At 36.9% G+C, this 23,915-nt stretch overlaps 1 protein-coding gene across 3 annotated transcripts in view; it reads left to right on the top strand.

Moving 5' to 3' along the window:
• Positions 1–23,915, top strand: part of LOC106093809 (venom dipeptidyl peptidase 4) — a 638,446-nt gene that overhangs the window by 459,882 nt on the left and 154,649 nt on the right. The window contains exons 1-2 of one of the 3 annotated variants that reach the window (XM_059360850.1): positions 19,152–19,223; positions 19,291–19,466. The exons of the other annotated variants lie outside the window; for them this stretch is intronic. The gene's annotated coding sequence lies outside the window, so the exon portion shown is untranslated. Of the gene's footprint in view, positions 1–19,151; positions 19,224–19,290; positions 19,467–23,915 lie in introns of those variants that run through there. 3 annotated transcript variants of the gene reach the window in all.

The raw sequence follows: 23,915 nt of genomic DNA, 5'->3' as shown, positions 1-23,915 counted from the left end.
TGGATATCATAACAAAACACGTCGTGCAATATTTCATTCTGATCGGATAAGAATTGCGCACTCTAGAGGCTCAAGAAGTCAAGACCCAAGATCGGTTTATATGGCAGCTATATCAAAACATGGACCGATATGGCCCATTTACAATACCAACCGACCTACACTAATAAGAAGTATTTGTGCAAAATTTCAAGCGGCTAGCTTTACTCCTTCGGAAGTTAGCGTGCTTTCGACAGACAGACGGATGGACATGGCTAGATCGACATAAAATGTCACGACGATCAAGATTATATATACTATATGGGGTCTCAGACGAATATTTCGAGTAGTTACAAACAGAATGACGAAATTAGTATACCCCCCATCTTGTGGTGGAGGGTATAATACATAAATATTTTGTTCTCTTATGGAGCAATCTTTTCGTTTTTTTTTTTTTTTTGGGATAAATACAAGTTTTTTGACGCTTTAGCACATTTACCCGCTAACTTGACAACATTGCCCCGTCATACATTTAAGAGTAACTTCCCACCGTTAAACACCTGTTGATTGAAGTCTTGTCTCTTCACCAACCAACTTTGCTTCATTCTCTTATCTCAACTTCGATGTTTTCTCTTTCCCGCGTAATACATTCCAAAGCCCCCCCACCGCAAATGATACGATATACTCGTACATACCCCCAGAAAACGAAACCAAACAAGTTAGACAACGTAAAAACCGCAAACCACAACAAAGCAATGCGAGAGATGGCACGTTTTTTTTTCTTTTGGTTCGTCTGTATCACGTTTTATGTGTTTTGATTTCACTATCCGCTGCGTGCATGAACGCTGAGAAAATATGAAACCTAACATTAATTTATTGCATAAGACGAGGAGAGCTTCAACAATAGATACAATAGTGTGGACAGATGCTGCATGCCAGGTGGTGAATACCAGCTAGTAGGGCAATGACAATGGGCATGCCTATGCACTTTTTGGCACTTTAGTAGTTCTAAAGAAATTTAAAAATAGAAAATAACTTGGGAACAACTTGGATACATGAGATAAAGAGCGTTGGGGTTAAGAAGCTGTTTTTGCATAAAACAACGGTGGTGGTGCATTTGCTAAATTGATAATTTCTAAGAAGGTGTAGTAGAATTTTGCAATGAAAAATAAATTATTTTGTTTTTGTGTTTTTGATGACCAATGTGAATATTTAATGTTTTTTTGTTTTGTTGATGGGCTTTTTTGGTCAGGTTGAGGATTTTTTTAAATAAAACAAATCGTTTTCATTTTTTCTCTCGACGTTTCGTTGGTTATTTTTTCCAACTTCATCAGGACAGAGTTTATTGAAGTTCCTGTTTAAAGTATTCTTGTATAAAGTATATGTTTTGTATTGCTTAGTTTTTTCATTTAGACTTACGATTAATTTTACATCTTCGTTGAATTACTTATATTACTATAAAAACTGGACACCACGACACAGAAAATATAATAATATAAATAATTGCACTTTGAGGGAAGTATATAAAGTCTAAACTTATTACTAATATCACAGAACAGTCGTTTTCAAGTTATTGCAATGGAATACTGCAGCTTAGTGTTGTCTTTGTCTTCTTTGGTGTTTATCGACTCTTTAAGTCTTTGTTGAATCCGTAGGCTCTCTAATGTGTATCGCTTGTTCTCTATTTTCTCTCTGTCAAGTACTCTTACTGTCTTAAAGTTTGCCGCATGTCCGCTCTCTTTTATATGTTGTGCTAGTGCTGTCGATTGTCTCCCTTTTCTTATGTCGGCTTCGTGCTCAGCCAACCTAGTGCCTAGTGTGCGTCTGGTGGTTCCCACATATTTTTTGTTGCATTTTTCTTGTTGATCTCCATCACACGTAATTTCGTATACGACGTTGCTTAGTTTGAGTTTGTCTGTTTTGGTTGTTGTTCCTTTTTTCCTGAATATTTGGTTTAGAGTTTTGTTTGATTTATATGCTGTTGTTGAGTTTTCGTCAAGTATGATATTTCCCAAAGATGCGCGGTCGGTAAGCTTAGGGATGTACGGTACACTGTAAAATTTTTTCGTCGTTGATGCTTTTTCTTCATGGGGTCGTTTGGATCCGTTGGTGACGTCGCGAATTAAATTATTTATTAATGCCATTGGATAATTGTTCTGTTTTAAAATTTGTTGTATTTTATTTATGTTGTCTGCTTTGAAACGTTCATCGCTTAACAGTAGAACTTTGTGGATGAAGTTCTTGGCCGTATTAATTTTCGTGCTGTGTGGTTGCGTAGAGTTATAATTAATCATTCTTCCCGATGCTGTTGGTTTCGCGTACCAGTTTGTTATTAACGTATTTCCATTTCTTATTATCTTCATATCCAGGAACGGTAACTCTGCACGAGTTTCCTTTTCTATCGTAAATTTTAATTTGTTGTGATACGCGTTCATTAATTTCATTATCGTTGTTTCATCTTTTTTGTTTATCACCGCGAACAGGTCGTCTACATACTTCACTATAAATTTTACCGTTATGTTCATACTCTGCAGTTCGTCCATTACGTCGTCCAAAAGGGTGTCAAGTACAATATCCGCAATCGTTGGTGAGAGTGGGTTCCCCATTGGCATACCATAAGTTTGTTGGTAAAGTTTTCCAGCATACGTGAAGTAATTGTTATCTTTCAGGCAGAAGTTGAGAATTTTGAGGAATGTCTGTCTTGGAATGGTGGTATTAACCCGAAGTGTATCCCATTTATCCATAATTTTCTTAATGGCTAGATATATCGGTATGTTAGTAAATAACGATACCACGTCGAAGGAGACGATAATGTCATCTTTATCCAAAGTGATAGATCCGAGTTGTTGTTTCAGTTCTAGAGAGTTTTTAACATTGTATTCCGTCGAAATTATAGTTTTTAGTATGTTTCCAATGTGTTTCGAAAGAGCATAGCAGGGGACGTTCATTGACGAAGATATAGGCCGGAGGGGAGTGCCATCCTTATGAATTTTCGGCAGTCCGTATAGTTCTGGCGATTGCGGTGAAATGCTGTCTAATTTAGTTTTTTCCCATTTTGTTATATGTTTACTTTTGAATAGTTCCATGATAATTTTATTGTTAACTTTTTGGAGTTTCTCCGTAGGATCCACGTCGATTGGTCTATAGGTTGTTTTATCCGCAAGTAATTGGTTCATCTTCTGGTGATATTCCTTCTTTGACATGACTACTGTTTTGTTCCCCTTGTCTGCAGTTGTGACCATAATCGTGTCTCTGTTTGCATCAATTATCTCCTTTGTTTCTTCATAGATTCCTAATATGAATTTCTCTCTGTCATCATTTCTCATGCTTCGCTTAAAATTCGTAATTCTATTAGCTATTTTGGACCTAGCTATTTCTTTCTCCCGCACGTCATCTATATTCTGCACCCACTGTTCAATGTCCGCGATAAGTGGAACTGGTGCAAAATTGTCTTTGTTGACTGGGAGTGCAAATTTTGACCCCATAGATAGTAGCCATTTACACTCTGTCGGAAATGTTACTTCTGTTTTATTGACAAACCAATTGTCATTGAACCGTAGATTATGTTTCGAGAATTTATCCGATCTTATTTTATTTAATTTCGCTGAGTGTATTTCCTTTGTCCTAGTTTTTATATTCTTATATCTATCCCATTGTCCATTCTTGAAAATTGAGAGTTCCGTTTCGTTCAGTGTATTGCTTATATCTCCCTCTATCTTTGCTATCCCTTGTTTTGTTTGTTTTATATGTATGTGCGTTTCTCTTATTTCTACATTGAGTAGCTTTGAGTTTAGTTTTGCGAGTATCTTCTCTGTTTCTGTTTTTGTTGTTGTCAGTCGGAATAAGTTGGTGATGTTCTTTGTTTGATTGTGTAAGTGTGAAAACTTTACCAACAAACTTATGGTATGCCAATGGGGAACCCACTCTCACCAACGATTGCGGATATTGTACTTGACACCCTTTTGGACGACGTAATGGACGAACTGCAGAGTATGAACATAACGGTAAAATTTATAGTGAAGTATGTAGACGACCTGTTCGCGGTGATAAACAAAAAAGATGAAACAACGATAATGAAATTAATGAACGCGTATCACAACAAATTAAAATTTACGATAGAAAAGGAAACTCGTGCAGAGTTACCGTTCCTGGATATGAAGATAATAAGAAATGGAAATACGTTAATAACAAACTGGTACGCGAAACCAACAGCATCGGGAAGAATGATTAATTATAACTCTACGCAACCACACAGCACGAAAATTAATACGGCCAAGAACTTCATCCACAAAGTTCTACTGTTAAGCGATGAACGTTTCAAAGCAGACAACATAAATAAAATACAACAAATTTTAAAACAGAACAATTATCCAATGGCATTAATAAATAATTTAATTCGCGACGTCACCAACGGATCCAAACGACCCCATGAAGAAAAAGCATCAACGACGAAAAAATTTTACAGTGTACCGTACATCCCTAAGCTTACCGACCGCGCATCTTTGGGAAATATCATACTTGACGAAAACTCAACAACAGCATATAAATCAAACAAAACTCTAAACCAAATATTCAGGAAAAAAGGAACAACAACCAAAACAGACAAACTCAAACTAAGCAACGTCGTATACGAAATTACGTGTGATGGAGATCAACAAGAAAAATGCAACAAAAAATATGTGGGAACCACCAGACGCACACTAGGCACTAGGTTGGCTGAGCACGAAGCCGACATAAGAAAAGGGAGACAATCGACAGCACTAGCACAACATATAAAAGAGAGCGGACATGCGGCAAACTTTAAGACAGTAAGAGTACTTGACAGAGAGAAAATAGAGAACAAGCGATACACATTAGAGAGCCTACGGATTCAACAAAGACTTAAAGAGTCGATAAACACCAAAGAAGACAAAGACAACACTAAGCTGCAGTATTCCATTGCAATAACTTGAAAACGACTGTTCTGTGATATTAGTAATAAGTTTAGACTTTATATACTTCCCTCAAAGTGCAATTATTTATATTATTATATTTTCTGTGTCGTGGTGTCCAGTTTTTATAGTAATATAAGTAATTCAACGAAGATGTAAAATTAATCGTAAGTCTAAATGAAAAAACTAAGCAATACAAAACATATACTTTATACAAGAATACTTTAAACAGGAACTTCAATAAACTCTGTCCTGATGAAGTTGGAAAAAATAACCAACGAAACGTCGAGAGAAAAAATGAAAACGATTTGTTTTATTTAAAAAAATCCTCAACCTGACCAAAAAAGCCCATCAACAAAACAAAAAAACATTAAATATTCACATTGGTCATCAAAAACACAAAAACAAAATATTTCATTCGGAGGGCCTGCCGATACATACAGAAAATGCAACAAACACTGTCTACAACGAACAACAACATCAACATGAACAACTTCTTTCAACACACAAAATGTAAGTACAACACAGAAACGACCTTTGTACTCAAACAATACTGCCGATCAATAACAAAGCTTGCGAAACTGACAGAGAGAAGCAATTTTCTCCTAACATGCAGAAAGTCAAATGTAACACCAACACACTTACACAATCAAACAAAGAACATCACCAACTTATTCCGACTGACAACAACAAAAACAGAAACAGAGAAGATACTCGCAAAACTAAACTCAAAGCTACTCAATGTAGAAATAAGAGAAACGCACATACATATAAAACAAACAAAACAAGGGATAGCAAAGATAGAGGGAGATATAAGCAATACACTGAACGAAACGGAACTCTCAATTTTCAAGAATGGACAATGGGATAGATATAAGAATATAAAAACTAGGACAAAGGAAATACACTCAGCGAAATTAAATAAAATAAGATCGGATAAATTCTCGAAACATAATCTACGGTTCAATGACAATTGGTTTGTCAATAAAACAGAAGTAACATTTCCGACAGAGTGTAAATGGCTACTATCTATGGGGTCAAAATTTGCACTCCCAGTCAACAAAGACAATTTTGCACCAGTTCCACTTATCGCGGACATTGAACAGTGGGTGCAGAATATAGATGACGTGCGGGAGAAAGAAATAGCTAGGTCCAAAATAGCTAATAGAATTACGAATTTTAAGCGAAGCATGAGAAATGATGACAGAGAGAAATTCATATTAGGAATCTATGAAGAAACAAAGGAGATAATTGATGCAAACAGAGACACGATTATGGTCACAACTGCAGACAAGGGGAACAAAACAGTAGTCATGTCAAAGAAGGAATATCACCAGAAGATGAACCAATTACTTGCGGATAAAACAACCTATAGACCAATCGACGTGGATCCTACGGAGAAACTCCAAAAAGTTAACAATAAAATTATCATGGAACTATTCAAAAGTAAACATATAACAAAATGGGAAAAAACTAAATTAGACAGCATTTCACCGCAATCGCCAGAACTATACGGACTGCCGAAAATTCATAAGGATGGCACTCCCCTCCGGCCTATATCTTCGTCAATGAACGTCCCCTGCTATGCTCTTTCGAAACACATTGGAAACATACTAAAAACTATAATTTCGACGGAATACAATGTTAAAAACTCTCTAGAACTGAAACAACAACTCGGATCTATCACTTTGGATAAAGATGACATTATCGTCTCCTTCGACGTGGTATCGTTATTTACTAACATACCGATATATCTAGCCATTAAGAAAATTATGGATAAATGGGATACACTTCGGGTTAATACCACCATTCCAAGACAGACATTCCTCAAAATTCTCAACTTCTGCCTGAAAGATAACAATTACTTCACGTATGCTGGAAAACTTTACCAACAAACTTATGGTATGCCAATGGGGAACCCACTCTCACCAACGATTGCGGATATTGTACTTGACACCCTTTTGGACGACGTAATGGACGAACTGCAGAGTATGAACATAACGGTAAAATTTATAGTGAAGTATGTAGACGACCTGTTCGCGGTGATAAACAAAAAAGATGAAACAACGATAATGAAATTAATGAACGCGTATCACAACAAATTAAAATTTACGATAGAAAAGGAAACTCGTGCAGAGTTACCGTTCCTGGATATGAAGATAATAAGAAATGGAAATACGTTAATAACAAACTGGTACGCGAAACCAACAGCATCGGGAAGAATGATTAATTATAACTCTACGCAACCACACAGCACGAAAATTAATACGGCCAAGAACTTCATCCACAAAGTTCTACTGTTAAGCGATGAACGTTTCAAAGCAGACAACATAAATAAAATACAACAAATTTTAAAACAGAACAATTATCCAATGGCATTAATAAATAATTTAATTCGCGACGTCACCAACGGATCCAAACGACCCCATGAAGAAAAAGCATCAACGACGAAAAAATTTTACAGTGTACCGTACATCCCTAAGCTTACCGACCGCGCATCTTTGGGAAATATCATACTTGACGAAAACTCAACAACAGCATATAAATCAAACAAAACTCTAAACCAAATATTCAGGAAAAAAGGAACAACAACCAAAACAGACAAACTCAAACTAAGCAACGTCGTATACGAAATTACGTGTGATGGAGATCAACAAGAAAAATGCAACAAAAAATATGTGGGAACCACCAGACGCACACTAGGCACTAGGTTGGCTGAGCACGAAGCCGACATAAGAAAAGGGAGACAATCGACAGCACTAGCACAACATATAAAAGAGAGCGGACATGCGGCAAACTTTAAGACAGTAAGAGTACTTGACAGAGAGAAAATAGAGAACAAGCGATACACATTAGAGAGCCTACGGATTCAACAAAGACTTAAAGAGTCGATAAACACCAAAGAAGACAAAGACAACACTAAGCTGCAGTATTCCATTGCAATAACTTGAAAACGACTGTTCTGTGATATTAGTAATAAGTTTAGACTTTATATACTTCCCTCAAAGTGCAATTATTTATATTATTATATTTTCTGTGTCGTGGTGTCCAGTTTTTATAGTAATATAAGTAATTCAACGAAGATGTAAAATTAATCGTAAGTCTAAATGAAAAAACTAAGCAATACAAAACATATACTTTATACAAGAATACTTTAAACAGGAACTTCAATAAACTCTGTCCTGATGAAGTTGGAAAAAATAACCAACGAAACGTCGAGAGAAAAAATGAAAACGATTTGTTTTATTTAAAAAAATCCTCAACCTGACCAAAAAAGCCCATCAACAAAACAAAAAAACGAAAAATAAATTAAATGACCCAAAATGCTTCGAAGTTTTACAATGAGCATGCAATGAACTCTTTGGAAGGGGTTTTTTTTTTTGTGATAGCAGAACTAAAGAATGTGACTATAGTACGGGTTGAGTATAAAATAAAGAGGCCAAAAGTTTATCTTCAGAAAGTTTTCTATAGAAATAAATTTTAGAAAAAGATTTTCTGTAAAAATAAAAATTTTGAACAAAATAAAAAAAAATGGAACATAATTTTCTACAAAAAAAAAAGTGGTATTCATTGCGCAAAATTTCAGATAAATCGGCTAAGAGTTGCGCCCTATAGTGGCTCTAGAGGTATAATCGGGAGATGGGTTTATATTGGAGCTACATCAGGTTGTGAAACTATTTGAGCCATACTTGGCGCAGTTGTTGATGGTCAAATCGAAACACTTCATACAAAATGTCAATCAAATCGAATAATAACTGCGCCCTCTAGTGGCTCCAGAAGTCAAGATCTGTCTTAGTATGGTTTGTGTGGGAGCTATATCAGGTTATGAACCAATTTGAACCATACTTGTCGCGTTTGTTAGTAGTTAAAACTCTTCATGCTAAATTTCAGCCAAATCCGATAATAATTGCGCCCTTTAGTTTTAGTTGGTTTATATGGGAGCTATATCAGGTTACGAACCGATTTGGACCATACTGGCCAGAATTGTTGAAAGTCAAAATAAAACATTTACAGCCCAATCGCATGAGAATTGCGCCATCTAGAGGCTCAGTCAAGATTCGATATCAGTTTCTATATAAACTACTATCTGGACAGGGCCCGCTCCGCTGTGCCTTCTGTACCTCTCTAATATCTATTTAGGGTGGGGACACTTCACACTGAATGTGGATATTGTGCTACTGTAGCCTATGTCCACCTGAGGCTGAACGCCTGCGTTCGAATCCTGACAGAACTTCGGTCAAAGTTTAAGGCGCTGGTTATCCCCTCTTAATGCTGGCGACTTTTTCAAGGTACCATACCATGCATGGTCAAATGAAAAATTCTCCCCAAAGAGGTGTCGCACTGCGGCACACCGTACGGACTCGGCTATAAAGAAGGCCCCTTATCGTTGATAAACTCTAATTGAATCGGAAAGCTCTCATTGATGTATGAAATGGTTGCCCCTGTCCCAAATGCCTTTCTTTTGAGCCCCATATTACTGTATTGGTAAATATTTCAGGTTTTGGGGGGTATTTCGGGGGTGGTCACTTGGCCATCAAAGTAAATATAAGATTCGTGCTCTACTTTCAGAAACATTTCGTATGAGTCCGGGGTAGGCCACCGGCACTTTGCTCTGCAAATAGATATCAAATTCGTTGTTTACTTCCAAATAAGGTTGATTTGAGTTCTATATTGCTGTAGTCGGAAGTAAAGTTCAGTTTAAACGTTGATTTAGGGCATACCCCCAAAATTGGATAGCAAATTAGTTTTCTTCTCTCAAATGCCTTTCATTGGAGTCCCATATTGCCATAATGGGTCAATTAATCTTTTCGACGTATTTTTATAAGGAAAATAGCCACCTTGACTTTAACGCTTATTATCTACTCCCAAATATCTTTCATTTGAATCCTATATAGCCATGGTCGGCTGATATGGGTGAGGCGACTTCCCATTACTTGGACCTAATTTTTTATACCATATTTGTAATCTACTGCCGGATAATTTTCATTTGAGTCTCATATTGATAGGAACGTCGAATATTTTTGTTTAGAAGAATTTTTGGGTTGGGGCGGCCCGCCGGGTACTAGGACCCAAAATTTAATATGATTTTCATTTTCTAGTCTCCAATACCTTTCATTTGATACCCATATTTTGCCCATCAGTCCTCTTTTGGTTTTGGGTGGCGTTTTTGGTGTAAGGGGGAGGGTCAACCACCATCCGATATCTAAAAATTATGTAACCTAAGTTCCTTTTTTGCCCATTTAGGGAGTTTCTGTATATTCGCATTCTACTACAATAAATAAATTTTTATCTATGGGGAAATCTGTGGGAAATTTAAAAAAAAAAATACAGCAATCAACCGCAACGAAATTCCTATACAAAATTTTTCTTTATTTTAAGGTCCGATAGGTTACCATAACAAAGATAAATGCTGTATGATCGATTTTCACCACTCTGCCCTCTCTCTGTTCGTGGTGGCGTCTCCATTCAGTTGATCCATTTGCAAACAGATGACGCTTTTCTAAATGTTAGTGCGGCCATCTATAAGAGAAAAGTTTAGACTTGTGTTAATAAAATAACTTGAATGTTCTCCGTTCCATGTCGCCCCGGATCCTTCCGCAAACACATATAAACGACTGAGAATTTTACATTTCTCCCATCTGTTAGAGCTTTTTTGAACCTATGTTATGAGTCTATAGATTTCCTTTGTCTGTGCTGCTACTCGCTTGGAGCGGCTTAGCGCCCAAAACATTGATCATCATGTGGTTGTTGTCTTTAACTGACTATATGGCTACCTGTTGAATAGTTATAATTTAGCTTTTTCAAATCAAATCAAATTGCCATATTAAACGATTCTCAGTGGTAAAGAACTAATTTGCTGGTCTTTGTATTAGGTGCGTTCTATTCGTAATCTGCTATCATACACATTTCATTTGAGGCTCATCTAGCTAGGATCGAATTATATTCCCATTTGAGGGTGGGGTGAACCCCAATTACTTGGACCTCATTTTTTATGTCATATTCGTAATCTAGTCCCGAATACCTTTCATTTGAGTCCCATATTGATATTTACGTCCAATATGTTTTTTTTCGGGTAGTTTTTGGAGATGGACGACCCCTCGCGTACTTGATCCCAATTTTTAATACCATATTCGTATTCTACCCCCCAATCCATTTCATTTGATACCCATATTGTCCCTATCGGTCCACTTTTGATTTTAAGTGGTGTTTTTGGGGTAACGGGGGAGGGTCCGCCCCCTTCCAATATCGACAAACTAAAAAGCCCTTTTCTCCTTCCTGACCATTTTCGTTATGTACTCTCGAATACCTTTCATTCGAGTCCTATATTGTCATTATTGTCTAATAAACCTATTTTAGGGGGTTTTGGGGTCGTGGCGGCTCCCCAGTTACTTGGATCCAATTATTAATATATGAAAATCGAGAGATCGGTTTATCAGGTTTTAGACCGTTTCAGATCGTATTTAAAACGTATGTTCACGGCCGTAGAAGAAGTCATTGTGCAAAATTTCATCCAAATCGGATGAGCATTGCACCCTCTAGAGGATCAAGAAATAAAAACGGGAGATCGGTTTATATGTGAGCTATATCAAAGTATGTACCGATTTAGACCGTACTTAGCATATTTGTTGGAAGTTATAACAAAACACATCTTACAAAATGTAAACCAAATCGAATAAGAATTGCGCCCTCTAGAGGCTCAAGAAGTCAAGATCCCGATTGTTCCGATTGCCCTACATGTCTGTTTGGGTGGTGATTTTATATTAGTTTTATATTAGTTTCGTGCTTTTTTGTGATTATAGCAGTGTGTTGTACACTGAAGCGGCAGCCCTTGCCGATGAAGGACTTCATCGGGTTAATCCGGTACGTACAACCGGCTGACATTGTTTCGTATTTTACTTCCAATTATCTTTCATTTGATACCCATATTGCCTCAATCCGTAAACATATAATTTTTGGACGTTTTTGGAGGGCGGGGTGGGACCCCGACACCTGAGGTCGATTTGTTAAATCGTTCATATTGTTCCAATCGGTAAACATGTCCGTTTTGGTGGGCTTTTGGGGTAGGGCGTCCCCCACGGTTATTTGACCCTAAAGCGTAATTCCTATCCGCGTTGGCTGAAATTTTGCACGACATGTTTCGTTACGAGGTTCTACAGCTGTGCTAAGTATGGTCGAAATCGGTCCAAAGCCTGATATAGCTGCCATATAAACCGATCTGAGGTCCTAACTTCTTCAGCCACTAGGGGACGCAATTCTTATCCGATTTGGCTGAAATTTTGCATGACGTGTTTTGTTATGATTTTCAAAAACTTTCCTAAATATGTTTCAAATCGGTCCATAACCTGATATAGCTGCTATATAAGCTGGTCTGGGATCTTGACCTCTTGGGATTCTAGGGGGCGCATTTATTATCCGATTTGGCTTCTTCCATGACCTCCAATATACGTGCCAAATATGGCCTCAATCGGTCTATAGGCTGATACAGCTCCCCTTTAAACCGATCCCCTATTTTATTTCTTCAGCCCCCAAAGGGCGCAATTCTTATTCGATTTGGCTGAAATTCCAACATTCAATTCAATTATGGTCCGAATCGGACCACAACTGGATAGAGCTCCAATAGCATACCAATTCTTTTCTTTTATCCTTTGTTTGCCTAAAAAGAGATACCGGGAAAAGAACTCGACAAATGCGGTCCATGGTGGAGGCTACTTAAGATTCGGCCCGGTCAAACTTTTTACTTGTTATATACACGCTTTTACTTGTCATATATATAGAGACGCTGAACCCGCTGTGCCTTCTTTTACACCATAAGCCCAATGAAAACGGGTCTCCTTTTAGAGTCAAGTCCGAACGACGCGCCGCAGGACGACACTTCTTTGTGGGGAAGTTTTTACATGGCTGCCTTACCAAATGGTACAGTACCTCACAAACGTCGCCAGCATTAGGAGAGTATAACCACCGCCGAAAATTTGTTCTGATGTTCTTGCCAGGACTCGAACCCAGGAGGTCAGCGTCATAACAATCTGACCTCTTCGCTACGGTGGCCTGCCGTATAGTGGCATGCACTAAGTTGCGTTTTTATGTTCGGTCATCATTTTTCAAAATTCTTCATTTTATAATTTTTTTTTTTTTTTAAACAGCTTATTGTGAAGGCTTGTCCCAGAGATGGAGGGTTAAAAAACCGAAACAATTTAATTTTAGTTCCTACATAGTGGTGAAAAGCATATGATCAACCATGAACACTCTTTGCTCTACCACTCTCTCTCTCTCTCTCTCTCTCTCTCTTTCTCTATATTACTTTGTTCGGATTAACGTTACTTTTCCAATGATTAATATCCCCCAACAGATGGCGCCGAATTTTTCGTTAGTCATTGTCATCACTTTGTTTATTTTTGAATTCAATCGAATTTTCACTTTTGTCGGCCTAGCGTCATCTTCGGCAATGACACTAAACGTTTGGTTTTGAATTTTGCTATAAATATCAGAAAACAGTCAGTGGTTATGCCGTCAATAATAGTTGCAATAAATGTGAATAATTAAGCCATGTAAGACTTCAGTACAAAAAAGTTAGTGCTTCTCGGCACGTCACTTGGACTCAACTAAAGGGGTTTTCAATAAGAGCCCTATAAAAGTTTTTATACCCACCACCATAGGATGGGGCTATACTAATCTAGTCATTCCGTTTGTTACACCTCGAAATATTCGTCTGAGACCCTGTAAAGTATTGGGTTGCCCAAAAAGTAATTGCGGATTTTTGAAAAGAAAGTAAATGCATTTTTAATAAAACTTAGAATGAACTTTAATCAAATATACCTTTTTTATACCCACCACCGAAGGATGGGGGTATATTCATTTTGTCATTCCGTTTGCAACACATCGAAATATCCATTTCCGACCCTATAAAGTATATATATTCTTGATCAGCGTAAAAATCTAAGACGATCTAGACATGTCCGTCCGTCTGTCCGTCTGTCTGTTGAAATCACGCTACAGCCTTTAAAAATTGAGATATTGAGCTGAAACTTTGCACAGATTCTTTTTTTGTCCATAAGCAGGTTAAGTTCGAAGATGGGCTATATCGGACTATATCTTGATATAGCCCCCATATAGACCGATCGGCCGATTTAGGGTCTTAGGCCCATAAAAGCCACATTTATTATCTGATTTTGCTGAAATTTGGGACAGTGAGTTGCGTTAGGCCCTTCGACATCCTCCGTGAATTTGGCTCAGATCGGTCCAGATTTGGATATAGCTGCCATATAGACCGATCATCCGATTTAGGGTCTAAGTCCCATAAAAGTCACATTTATTATCCGATTTCACTGAAATTTGAGACAGTGAGTTGTGTTAGGCCCTTCGGCATCCTCCGTGAATTTGGCTCAGATCGGTCCAGATTTGGATATAGCTGCCATATAGACCGATCATCCGATTTAGGGTCTAAGTCCCATAAAAGCCACATTTATTATCCGATTTCGCTGAAATTTGGGACAGTGAGTTGTGTTAGGCCCTTCGACATCCTCCGTGAATTTGGCTCAGATCGGTCCAGATTTGGATATAGCTGCCATATAGACCGATCATCCGATTTAGGGTCTAAGTCCCATAAAAGCCATATTTACTATCGGATCTTGCTGAAATCTGGGACAGTGAGTTGTGTTTTTAATTTGGCCCAGATCGGTTCAGATTTGGATATAGCTATGGCAGCTATAGACCGATTTCTTGATTTATGGTTTTGGGCCCATAAAATGCTTATTTATTATCCGATGTCGCCAAAATTTGGGACAGTGAGTTAAGTTAAACCCCTTGACATACTTCTGCAATATCGCACAGATCGGTTCAGATTTGGATATAGCTGCCATATTGACCGATATCTACGTTTTAGGTTTTGGGGCCATAAAAGACGCATTTATTGTCCGATGTCGCTGAAATTTGAGACAGTGAGTTTGGTTTGGCTCTTCGAAGTCCTTCTTCAATTTTGCCCAGATCGGTCAAGATTGGAATATAGCTGCCATATAGACCGATATCGCGATTTAAGGTCTTGGCCCCATAAAAGGCGCATTTATAATCCGATTTCACTGAAATTTGACACAGTGACTTATGTTAGGCTTTTCAACATCCGTGTCGTATATGGTTCAGATCGGTTTATTTTTAGATATAGCTAGTGTACTTTTAGTATTTGGTCCAAATCGGAACATATTTTGATATAACTGATATGGGACATAAGTTATGAAATTTCCACCGAATTTTGATGAAAGGTGGTTTACATATATTCCCGGGGGAATGCAACTACAGAGTCACAAGCTGTGAAAAAATTTGTCAACGCCGACTATATGAAAAATCCGCAATTACTTTTTGGGCAACCCAATATATATATATATATATTCCTGATCGTCGATCGAGCGAGATGTCCGTCTGTCCAAATCACGATAGCGGTCGAACGCGTTAAGCTAGCAGCTTGAATTTTTGCACAGATACTTAATATTGATGTACGTCGTTGGGTATTGCAAATAGGTTATATCGGTTCAGATTTAGATATAGCTCCCATATAAACCGATCTCCCGATTTGACTTCTTGAGCCATTGTAAGCCATAATTTTTGATCGATTTGGTTGAAATTAATCATGTAGTTTCTGTTATGACAAGTACGGTACGAATCGGTTTATAACCTGATTTATCTCCCATATAAACCGATCTCCCGATTTGACTTCTTGAGCCCCTGGAAGCCTCAATTTTTGTCCAATTTGGCTGAAATTTTGCACATAATGTTCTATTATGACATCCAATAACTGTGTCAACTGCGGTCCGAATCGGTGAAGAACACGTTATAGCTCCCATATAAACCGATCTCTTGATTTGACTTCATGAGCCTCTGGAAGCCGCAATTCACCGCTTTGCACATACTGTTCTGTTATGACTTCCAACAACTATGCCAAGTACTGGTTTGACAGAACTTTGGTATGTAGAACGAAATTATGCCCTTCATGTACATTTATTTCGTATAAATTTTTTGCAGAATTTATGGTGGTGGGTTCCCAAGGTTCGGTCTGGCCCAACTTAGCATGCTTTTACTTGTTTCAAATAAAACAAAAACTGTTGTGGATATCAATGATATTATTTAGTTCTGTGAAGTTACGTTCGATGCCGTTATGTATGGAAACCGATTTATTTTGCATTTCCAATTTGCTGAATCCAATTTTCGACTGTTTTCAAGCATAAATTGTTCGGTTACCGCTGCAATTTCGCGTTCGTTATTCTTACCAAGTTCATCAATCGTCGCTGGCTTATTAGCATATATCATAGACGTAGCCTCACAGAAAATAGTCCAAGGGCGTCAATACTTTCTCTAAACTTGATTTCCAATAAATTGCTTGTGACATTCGCTGTGTGACTTGTGGCGCCGTCCTGTTGGAACCAAGTCCATAACTTCCAATTGGGGCCAAAAATATTCTGTTATCATTGAACGGTAGCGATTTCCATTTACAGTAACGTGCCGGCCTTGATCATCACGGAAGAAGTACGGCCCAATGACGCCGCCGGCCCATAAACCGCAAATATTCGGTTCAGATTTGGATATAGCTCCCATATATATCTTTCGTCCGATATGGCCTTTTAAAGCGGAAGAAGCCACAATTTTAGTTCGATCTTAATTTGGCATGAGGTGTTTTAATTGAAGTCTTCATATGTGTGTAAAATTTCATAAAAATCGCTTCAGATTTAGATATAGCTCCCATATACATGGAGTTTTAAGGCTGTAGCAGCCACAATTTTGATCCGAGCGTTACAAAATTCGGCATGAGGTGTTTTATTAAATGTCCCCATATGTGTGCAATTTCGTCGAAATCGGTCCAGATTGAGATATAGCTCCCATAATCACAATAGCTCCTAGTCACAATTTCGGTTCGATCTTTACAAAGTTTTGCATTAAAGTCTCAATACGACTGCAAAATTTCGTAAAAATCGGTTCAGATTTAGATATAGCACCCATATATATCTTTTATCCGATATGGAGTTTAAATGCTGTAGCAGCCACAATTTTAGTCCGATCTTTACAAAATTTGACATGAGGTGTTTTATTTGACGTCTTCATGTGTGTGCAAAATTTCATAAAATTCGGTTCAGATTCAGATATATCTCCCATATATATCCTTTATCCGATTTGGACTTTTAGGGCTGTAGTTGGCACAATTTTGACCCGATTTCTACATAATTTAGTGTTAGTTGTTTTATTTAAAGTCTAAATGCGAGTGCAAAATATCATATAAATCAGTTTCGATTAAGATATAGCTCACATATATCTCTTTTATCTGATATTGTCTTTTAAGGCTGCCACCACAGATGCAGTGGGAGGTGTTTTATTTGACGTCTTAATACGTGTGCAAAATTTCACAAAATTCGGTTTAGATTTAGATATATAGGTCCCCGATATATCTTTCATCCGAAATAGACTTTGCAAATTGCAAATTTTGCCCATGAACATTCCGCTGAGGAACAGGGGTAAACTTCTCACATATCAATAAGTGCAGTCCTCCATTTTATAGCCGAGTCCGAACGGCGTGGCGCTGTGCGAAGTTTTACATGGCATAGTACCTCACAAATGTTGCCAGCATTAGGAGGGAAAAACCACCGCTGAAAATTTTTTCTGATAGTCTCGCCAGGATTCGAACCCAGACGTTCAGCGTCATAGGCGGACATGCTAACCTCTGCGCTACGGTGGTCTCCCCGAAATAGACTTTAGCCTGTGGCAATCACAATAATTTTCGTCCGATTTTGCATGAGACGTTTTATTTAATTAGTTTTGAATCGGACCTGATTTAGATATAGCTCCAATGCATATATTTCATCCGATATGGACTTTTAAGGCAGTAAAAATCTCAATTTTGTTCACCTCTCTACAATCTAGGGCTTGAGATATCTTATTTGACGTCCCAGTATGTGTGATCAAAGTTGTCACAGGTTTCGATATAACTCCCATATAACCTTTTATCCGATATGGGCTTTTAGGGATGTGGAAATTGAAAATTTTTGTCCCATCGTAGGAAAATCTTACAAGTCTGACTAGATTTCGAGATATGTTCTACATACAAAAAAATACAAAAATAATAGTCGGCTCCACCCGACTTTTGCCTTTCCTTACAGGTTAATATCAAATTGGTATTCTGCTCCCGAATACGATTCATTTGAGTCGCATATTATCCCGAACGGTCCACTTTTTTCTTTGGCTGAGACTTTTGGGGAGGGTCCGCCCCCATTCCGATATCAAAAAACTATAAAGCCTATGGCTCCTTCCGGACCACCTTTTGCCTTGACTATTGCTATCAGCAAAAGGTGGTTATAACGAGAAAAAATGAATGGATTCTAAAATGTAGATTAAATTTTTGTCATGTAAATCAATAAAAAATATTTTCACACAAAAAAAAAAATGTGGTCGATTCAATGGGTAACGCATCTTGTTAGCTACCCTGTATATATTAGCTATGCCACCACGTTTTTTTTTTTTTATTTTAAGGTACAGTGCCTTGAATAGATATAGCCCCCATTCACCGATTTAAGTTGTTGATTTGGTTACTTTAAAATAATCCTTAAATGAAGTGAATAAATTCACTTCATTTAAGTGGGAATTGTAGTATGATTATTTTGTTATGATTATTATTTTATGTCATCTGCCAATCCATAATAATATGTTGAAGTTATTTAACTAACTTTTAAGCAAACCCAACCAATGTTCATTAACTCTTTGGAATGCACTGCAACAATTAGAATGTTTATATTATAGAAGATTAATAAGCAGTCACCAAGTGTGAATAATCTCTTTATCGGCATGTTAGTCTTGAAATGAAAGAGTATAAGACTGCTTGCTCTCTTTCTCTAAGGTAATATTGTTTAAGCCAAATCTCTTTATCAATCTCTTTAGTCTCAAAACACAGTTGTTTTGCTTTGTTAAACCCCACCAAATTAAACGACCCACTTACTCACTCACATATTTTGGAAAGTATTTCTCGTTTATGCTTTGTTACACACAGCTGTTGTTGTGGCTGCTAACGCCAACAGCGGCGTTTGTTTGTGGAACATGAATGCACTCCACACACCATAATGCTTTGCCGTTAATGGGGATTTTGTTTTTGGTTGGCTGCAAGAGGAGGGGCAGTGAAGGTGTGTAGGGCCTGTATTGCTGGAAATGTTTGTTTGTGTTTTTGTTTTCATTTTTTGAGCTGCTTAGTTGTGGGGGGCTCACGTCAGTTGTCAAAAGGTTTCGTTTGTGAACGGTTGTTAGCGCAGTGTTGCTTTGCATTAAGCCCCCGTCGTCGTTTGTTCGTTCGTTGTTCGTTTGAAGCTTTTTTTCGTTCAATTGTTTGTTAGATTTTTGATTTCGGTGTTTTTTTTTTTAGTCCAACGTCATCGCTATTGCAACGAGACGCGCTTTGTGCAAGTCCAACGTAGAGAGTTAAACGTGAGTGCGTGCGTGCGTGCGTGAGTGTCTTGCTTAAGGCAACCCCCTCACTTTGAGAGTGGGGGAGAGGAAACAACGTGGATGAACGAAAGGTTTCAATTACAAAGTGACAACGTAAGGCATCCTCAGCTTCAGCTTTAACTTTATTATCTTTCTTTTTCTTTTCTTCACTCACCTACTCTGCTTGGAAAACTTCTCTTTGTGGGGGTTTCGTTGTTTGATTGTGGTGTGCAATAAAAATGATGCTAAAAAAAAGAGAAACAATTAACAAAAACTAAAAGAAAAAAAAAAAACTCAAAGCTAAGTTCTTGGTGAAAAACAAAAACAAGTTTTTTTCTGATTTTTTTTTTTCCTCTAAACCCGTTATTATTGTAATTGGTATGCAGTTGTTGGCTTTTGAAACTTCAACCACCTTTGTCTACTTTCAAGTCTGCAGCAGCCCACAAGTGCAAGCATTTAGTCCATCATTGTAAAGCAACAATGCTGAAATTTTACATGAAAAAAAAAAATAAACAAAAATTACTGAAATTGAAAGTTCTCTTTTTCTTGTTGGGTAAGTCATCGTCGCGTGGCTAGAAGTTATTCCAAGAAAAATACAACGACAGCAAAAAAGTGCTCCATATTTTCATCAAATACCCTCCAAAAAAAGCATGAAAGAAAATAAACATGCATGCTGTGTTAACCATGCATGCTCTTTTTTGCGCAATCATCTTAGCGGCGCTTTTTGATTGTTTATCTGACATTTGAGGTGTTTTCCCAAGAATTCGGCCACAAAGTGAAATGAAATGTGTCGTTGAACCCAAAATGCCTATTCCGAGAGATCTTTGGGCGTAGCTCTGTGGCAGTTGGTTCCAGTGTAAAAACTTGTCAAATTTAGTAGCATCTGTCAAGTTTGACAGCGATTTTAGTGAAGTCAAATATCATGGAGGTGAGATAATCAAAAAAAAAAAAAAAAATCATAAATGAAACCCACAAATAACAAGCAATCCTCACCAACTTGCTTCACACTGATAACATGTTGACGAATATGGTCAGTACGGTTATCCAATGTATTGGGTTGCCCAAAAAGTAATTGCGGATTTTTTAAAAGAAAGTAAATGCATTTTTAATAAAACTTAGAATGAACTTTAATCAAATATACTTTTTTTACACTTTTTTTCTAAAGCAAGCTAAACGTAACAGCTGATAACTGACAGAAGAAAGAATGCAATTACAGAGTCACAAGCTGTGAAAAAATTTGTCAACGCCGACTATATGAAAAATCCGCAATTACTTTTTGGGCAACCCAATACAAACATTTTGTGTAGAGTAAGAATATGACCACATTAAAAGAATAGGAAAATCAGAGAGGTTAGATAATGAAATCTATAGGTTGTTATCGATTCTAATAGGAGAAATACAATAGTTAAAGAATTGATAAATGAAAACAAAAAAAAAAAAACATATACAGTATGGTGCAAAATGAACATAACATCTGAAATGAACTTGCTATTGTTAAACGTGTACTTAACACAAATCAAGGAAAATTATAAGGACTTTTGCACCAACGGAAGTTGGCATTTCTTTAAATGTTTTTCCCCTTTGTAGCTATGTTGACCTTTAAGGTGGGTATTAAGTTCATGTTTCACAGTGAAAATGTATATTTTTTCACGATTACTTCTTTTAGATAATAGATTTTGAAGCAAAAAAAACTTGCTGATTTGATTCATTAGTGCATGTCTTCATTAAAAGTAATCGTAAAAAACATACGTATTTCACTGTGAAACAGGAACTTAATACCCACCTTTAGATATAAAAATAAGTGCAAAAAGTCCAAAGACAAGTGTGTAAAACAAACGCAACACTTTATACTTTTAGGTTATAGGTTAAGTAAAGTTTAATAATTTTAATGGGATTTTTAAGAAAAAAAAAAATACAAATCGATTTCAATCACGAAATTAATTGATTTGATTAATTTTTTAATTGAAACTGCCTTAATCACAAAAATGGTAATATCAATCACAGCTTTTGAAAAAGGTGATTGAAAAATCGAATCAATTAATACAAATGCATATTCAATTAAAAGAATGTGAACATATTTGAAATTTTTTATTAAGATTTTTATTGATCCATTTAAAAAATGATTGAAAATTTCCATTAATTTGTTCAATAATCCAATTAAAACAAGTAAAAAGGCGTTAAGTTCGGCCGCGCCGAACTTTGGATACCCACCACCTTGGGTATAATCCGGTGAAAAATGCATACCTTATGCCCCATAGCAGCTATATCGAAATATGTTCCGATTTGGACCAAATACTAATAAGTACAAGTCATTGTTCAATTGTGTATAACAAAATATTGGTCTTTTTTGTAGCTTTGTCTAATAATGAACCGATCTGACACGAATGTCGAAAAGCCTAACAAAAGGCACTGTGTCAAATTTCAATGAAATCGGATTATAAATGCGCCTGTTATGGGGCCAAAACCATAAATCGAGATATCGGTCTATATGGCAGCTATATCCAAATCTAAAATGATTTGGCCCAAATTGCATACAAATGTCGAAGAGCCTAACACAATGCACTGTCCCAAATTTCGGCGAAATCGGAAAATAAATGCGCCTTTTATGGCCCAAAAAGTTTAAATCGAGAGATCGGTCTATATGGTAGCTATATGCAAATCTAGACCGATCTGGGCCAAATTGAAGAAGGATCTCGAAGGGTGTAACCCAACTCACTGTCCCAAGTTTCAGTGAAATCGGTTAATAAATGAGGCTTTTATGGGCCTAAGACCCTAAATCGGAGGATCGGTCTATATGGCAGCTATATCCAAATCGGAACCGATCTGGGCGAAATTCAAGATGTACGTCGAAGGGTCTAACCCAACTTACTGTCCCAAGTTTCAGTGAAATCGGTTAATAAATGAGGCTTTTATGGGCCTAAGACCCTAAATCGGCGGATCAGTCTATATGGCAGCTACATCCAAATCTAGACCGTTTTGGGCCAAATTGAAGAAGTCGTCAAAGAAAGCGTTTTTCAAAGTTTTGGGAAGATTGGTCAATAAATGCGCTTGCAGTGGCTCTAGGAGTGAAAATCGGGAGATATATATATGAGAGCTATATCGGAACCGATTTCTATGAATTTCACCAGTAATGTCGAGAGTCATTGGAAAATCCTTCCTGCCAAATTTCGGTTTCGGAATCGGTTTACAAATGACCATTCCATTGCATTATAACAGCAAATCGGACGAACATGTATATGGAAGCTATATAGGCTTCGTCCCTAGGCCGAAAAACATGCTTGTACCAAATGTGAAGATGATCGAATGAAAACATACTCATCACAGTTTTTGGAAGTCATATCAAAACACCTCATGCAAAATTTTAGCTTAATCCGATGAGAATTGCGCCCTCTAGCGGCTCAAGAACTTACTTGAGGATAAGATTTAACACAGCAAAGTACTTCACAAATGTCGCCGGCATTATGGGGGGGATAACCACCGCTGAATATATTTCTGTTGTTCTCACCAGGATTCGAACTCAGCGTCATAGGCTGACATGCTAACCTCTGCGCTACGGTGGCCTTCAAAAATGGTGCAACTGATATAAACCATCAATTAGTTGCTTTTGTTTTGCACACGTGAAAATGTATCTTTATTGAACTAAGGCTCATTTATAAAAAAATATAGGTCTTAAACGCCAATTTCATATCTGGCTTCTAAAGTTTATACATCAAGTAAAATGGTTATAAAACTTTGTATTCACATAATGCATTATTCGAATTTAACGATTATTTTCGTCAATATGAAAAAAGTCGCTACTGTTTTGCACGACACTGTAAAAAAGCACATTTGAAATCCCTTAGTGAATTTTGTATAAAAACAGGAAAAAATGGAAAATCTTTAAATTTTTGAATGAAAAGAGAATTATGTTTTTTGTTTTATTTTTTTTTTATTTTTTTTTTTTTTTCAAAATATTTTTCCTCCTTGCTTTTCGTTTTTTAGTAATGTCCCTAAGCCTTGCAAACCTGTAACTCTTCAATAAACAACAAGTTCCATGAGATAAAAAAGTAGAATATAGAAACTGACTAAAAAATTTATTGCCCCCCTTTCAAGACACCGATACACGTATTTTCTTTATTGATATTTTGAAAACTCATAATGGCTCGAATCTAAGTAAAACACATGGGGTTTTTAGCTTTACAACTCAGTGACACTGTTGCAATTTGTTTTAACAATCGCGTGATTTTTTTAAACATGTACTTTGGTTTTTTATCTTGTTGTTTTTTTTATTATTTTTAAGGCAATTGAAAAAAAATATGTAAAACAAGTAGAACTGAATATAGGGCCAAGGCGATTGCATTAACCTCTGATTCTAAAAATATTCAAAATAAAAAGTATGAAGAATTTTTAAAAAATAACAACCATTAGAAATTTTTAATAAAAAAACAAACAAATGTTTACTACTACAGAAACCAAACTTAATCACTGATGCTGTACATGAAATAACAAACTGTGATTGTGTTAGTGAACAAATCGCCAAATTACTGTGGTTTCAAGAAGAAATCATATTATGTGGGCATATTG

This window comes from Stomoxys calcitrans, chromosome 1 (genome assembly GCF_963082655.1).
Source record: "Stomoxys calcitrans chromosome 1, idStoCalc2.1, whole genome shotgun sequence".
NCBI lineage: Eukaryota > Metazoa > Arthropoda > Insecta > Diptera > Muscidae > Stomoxys > Stomoxys calcitrans.
The sequence above is the reverse complement of the archived record's forward strand: the minus strand, read 5'-3'. Positions and strand labels throughout refer to the sequence as shown.